This window comes from Phacochoerus africanus, chromosome 8 (assembly GCF_016906955.1).
Source record: "Phacochoerus africanus isolate WHEZ1 chromosome 8, ROS_Pafr_v1, whole genome shotgun sequence".
NCBI lineage: Eukaryota > Metazoa > Chordata > Mammalia > Artiodactyla > Suidae > Phacochoerus > Phacochoerus africanus.
The window spans coordinates 56,605,729-56,609,808 of record NC_062551.1 but is presented as its reverse complement, the minus strand read 5'-3'; the positions used below and the strand labels follow the sequence as shown (position 1 = coordinate 56,609,808).

General features: G+C 42.1%; 1 pseudogene; it reads right to left on the bottom strand.

The window, feature by feature from the left end:
- Window positions 1–2,617: 2,617 nt before the first annotated feature.
- Window positions 2,618–3,651, bottom strand: LOC125133243 (vomeronasal type-1 receptor 4-like; annotated as a pseudogene).
- Between the last annotated feature and the right edge of the window lie 429 nt (window positions 3,652–4,080).

Here is a 4,080-nt window from a genome sequence, read left to right as displayed (position 1 = left end):
AAGAAACCCAGACACCTATGGTCAATTCATCTTTGACAAGGGAGGCAAGAACATAAAATGGGAAAAAGACAGTCATTTCAGTAATATTGCTGGGAAACCTGGACGGCTGCATGCAAATCAATGTAACTAGAACACACCATCACACCATGCATGAAAATAAACTCAAAATGGCTGAAAGACTTTATATATAAGACAAGACACCATCAAACTCCCAGAAGAGAACACAGGCAAAACATTCTCTGACATCAACCTTACGAATGTTTTCTCAGGTCCGTCTCCCAAAGCGACAGACATAAAAGCAGAAATAAACCAATGGGACCTAATCAAACAGACAGGCTTTTGCACAGCAAAGGAAACCAAAAAGAAAACAAAAAGACAACTTACAGAATGGGAGAAAATAGTTTCAAACGATGCAACTGACAAGGGCTTAATCTCTAAAACATACAATCATCTTATACAACTCAACAGCAAAAAAGCCAACAACCCAATGGAAAAATGGGCAAAGGACCTGAATAGACATTTCTCCAAGAAAGATATACAGATGGCCAACAAGCACTTGAAACAATGCTCAATATCACTGATTAGAGAAATGCACATCAAAACTACCATGAGATACCACCTCACACCAGTCAGAATGGCCATTATTAAGAAGTCCACAAATAGGAGTTCCCATCATGGCACAGTGGTAACGAATCCAACTAGGAACCATGAGGTTGCGGGTTCGGTCCCCGGCCTTGCTCAGTGGGTTAAGGATCTGGCATTGCCGTGAGCTGTGGTGTAGGTTACAGACACGGCTTGGATCCCAAGCTGCTGTGGCTGTGGTATAGGCCGGCAGCTACAGCTCCGATTAGACCCCTAGCCTGGGAACCTCCATATGCCTGGGAGCGGCCCAAGAAATAGCAAAAAAAAAGACAAAAAAAAAGAAAGTAAAGAGAGAGTTCCCATCGTGGATCATCGGTGACAAACCCTACCAGTACCCATGAGGACGAGGGTTTGATCCCTGGCCTTGCTCTGTGGGTTAAGGATCCCGTGTTGCTGTGGCTGTGGTGGAGGCCGGTAGCAACAGCTCCGATTCGACCCCTAGACTGGGAACCTCCACATGCCACAGGAGTGGCTCTAGAAAAGGCCAAAAAAAAAAAAAAAAAAAAGAAGTCCACAAATAACAAACGCTGGAGGGAGTGTGTAGAAAAGGGAACCCTCTTGCGCTGTTGGTGGGAATGTAATCTGGTACAACCACTATGGAGAACGGTATGGAGGTACCTTAGAAACCTGTACATAGAACTACCACATGATCCATCAATCCCACTCTTGGGCATATATCCAGACAAAACTCTACTTAAAAAAGACACATGCACCCACATGTTCATTGCAGCACTATTCACAATAGCCAAGACATGGAATCAACCCAAATGTCCACTGACAGATGATTGGATTAGGACGATATGGTACACATACACAATGGAATACTACTTGGCCATTAAAAAAATAATGCCATTTGCAGCAACACGGATGGAACTAGACACTATCATCCTGAGTGAAGTATGTCAGAAAGAGACAAATCCCATATGATATCAGTTATATCTGGAATCTAACATATGGCCCAAAGAACCTCTCCAAAGAAAAGAAAATCATGGACTTGGAGAATAGAATTGTGGTTGCCAAGGGGGGAGGGGAGGGAGTAGGAGGGACTTGGAGTTTGGGGTAAATAGATGCAGACTGTTGCCTTCGGGATGGATTAGCAACAGGATCCTGCTGTGTAGCACTGGGAACTCTGTCTAGTCACTTATGATGGAACACTTAATGTGAGAAAAAAGGAAGTATACGTGTATGTGTAACTGGGTCACCATGCTGTGCAGTAGAAAAATACATATATAAATAAATGCTAAAAAAAAGAATATTCTTGCATCACAATAAAGCAAGTAAAAATACAAAAATATAAAAAATTAAAAATAATAAAAAATAAAAATATAATCATATAACATGATAGAGGTGCTAATTATGGAACCATAGCAATACATTACAATATGTGAATGGAACGGTAACTGGTACGCACTCAATTTACAAATATTTTATGTCAAATATAAATTTATAAAATCAGCCATAATGAAATTTTTTTCTCCTTTTGCAGCACTTCCCTTCAACCTTGTTGTCTCTACATGAAAATATTTAAACATGCTATTCTCAATTCAAAACCACCTGTTTCCAGTAAACCCTTGCCATCTATTGAGGATGCTATCTATAAAATTCATAGCTGTTTCCCAAAGGTTCTCCTGGCTGAGAGTGAGTTGACTCTCTGGCTCCACACCAGGCTATTGTCTACACTGAGAGGACATTGATTTCTTCACTTTTATCAATGACCCCTGCACACACGGACCCATGTTCATGTATACCTTTATCTACAAGTCCACGACTATTTCATTCCTGGGAAAAGATGTTTTAGACTGAAGGCTACCCACTTGAACACTCCAGAATATGCAGATCATCTCTATTATTATACTATAAGTTCTGAACTCCTTTTCTGAAAGTACCAGAAACACTTTAATTGAACAGTTCTTTACAAGATACCTGTATTTCATGACGATATGGTTACATGTCTTCATTTCGAAAAAGACGGGTGCTATGACCGATTCCCTATCTTTCGAAATTCAATTTTTTGGGGGGACTTAGGAAAGAACAATTGGAAATTGTGCACTGTGGAAAGATATACAATGTACACAGTTCTTATAATAGCAGGTGATTTTGCATTCCTTATCCAGGCAAAGTAGAGGCTGTATAGAGTGGCGTCACGGCTCATGAGCAGAAAGGGGCTCACCGTTGGGAACCACACAGCCATGATTGCAGAAATGTTTACAAGGAACCAGTTGGGATTATCAAAAAAAGTCAAAATAACTTGAAAGATGGAGGAAAAAGTGTAAAAATAGACAAAAATGCTCACCAGGAGAAGGATGGTTCGGGTAGCTCTGGACTCAGGCGAGGATCTAGGGGAGGCATTGTTCCTACGAATGTGTTGGACCTGCTGCTTGTGTCTGTACAGGAGGAAAACCATGGAGCCAGTGGCCCAGAGCATGAGACCCAAAAATGAAACATCAGGGAATAACAGCAGCAATGCATAAATGCCTCTCTAGCTTTGTCATGACGAACAGCAGAACAGTATCCCAAATCTTTTTTCTTTGTTTTGTTTTTGTCACTCAATTTGCCATTTACACAGAGAGGATACTTGGTATTTACCAGCATTTGGAGCATCCAACACAGGCACATCGAGGGAACAATGTGCTGGGGAGCTTTTGCTTGAAGCGCTGCCCACCTGGAGTTCTGGGGGCTGATCGTGATCACCTGAAAGACACTCAAGAGGCAGATGCTCCCCATGGACACTCCCCTCCCCACTCAGTGAAGAAAGAAAATCATTTTGCATCCAAAATCACTGGGGGAAAGTTTGCACCCGAAGGCTGCCATGGTCTGGGGGACTCCTTTAGAGAGAAGGGCCAAGAAGTTGGCCACAATCAGGTGCTGAAGAATCACGTCTGTGGACCGTGACCTGCACCCAGTGAAGTAAAGGTTGATATAATGGCAAAGAAGGGCGAAATTCCCCAGGAGTCCAACCACGGTCTGTGTCAGGATGATCACATCTATGGTCACATCCCTGCTGGCCATCCTCCCAGCTCAGTCTCTAATGTTTGTCTTGTGACTTAGAAGGTCCTGGGTGGGGATATGAAGCAGGTGCTGCATGTGTCCTGTCAGCTGAATCCTGTGGTGTCCACTGACCCTGAATTCCCATTTAGAAATTTTTCGTCAGGTTTTTCAGTCGTAGCAGCCTTAAAACTATGGAATGTATGATATTAAGGGTACTTATATGTAAAATCACTAGTTGAAGATATTAAACTTATACACTTCATTCTTTTTTTTTCCCCCACTGTACAGCAAGGGGGTCAGGTTATCCTTACATGTATACATTACAATTACATTTTTCCCCCACCCTTTCATCTGTTGCAACATGAGTATTTAGACAAAGTTCTCAGTGCTATTCAGCAGGATCTCCTTGTAAATCTATTCTAAGTTGTGTCTGATAAGCCCAAGCTCCCA